Below are 426 nucleotides of genomic sequence, written 5' to 3'. Positions count from 1 at the left end.
TTTTTTAGTTGTCTGTTATATTAACCGACAAACTTGAAGTATTCAGATTACTGATGGTTAAGGAGAATGCAAACTGGCAAATATTTCAAACAGAACGCCTATTCCTAGATTAACTTGAGTGCATGAGATTATCTGTAATTATAAACATAATCTCGCTTGGTAGGTTCTTAATGTCGATTACTTTAGTATCTTGATTTTTAATATGATACAATTAACACATATTTTTATTACTTGCTACTATCTAGACGAAAGCAAAAAATGGTGTGCCACCATCCGCTGTGGAACTCTTCGATCATACGCATAAGAAGAGGTCGAGTACAGAGTCATCTTCGGGTTGCGGGTCACGAGGGGAGTACGTGACTTCGAGGTGTACCCGGGTTGCGGTAAGTTTACAATACCTATATATAACTTCAAACTCTATATTGG

Source organism: Cynara cardunculus, assembly GCF_001531365.2.
Source record: "Cynara cardunculus var. scolymus isolate 2C chromosome LG 5, CcrdV1, whole genome shotgun sequence".
In the NCBI taxonomy this organism is placed as follows: Eukaryota; Viridiplantae; Streptophyta; class Magnoliopsida; order Asterales; family Asteraceae; genus Cynara; species Cynara cardunculus.
This window is presented reverse-complemented; position numbering follows the sequence as displayed.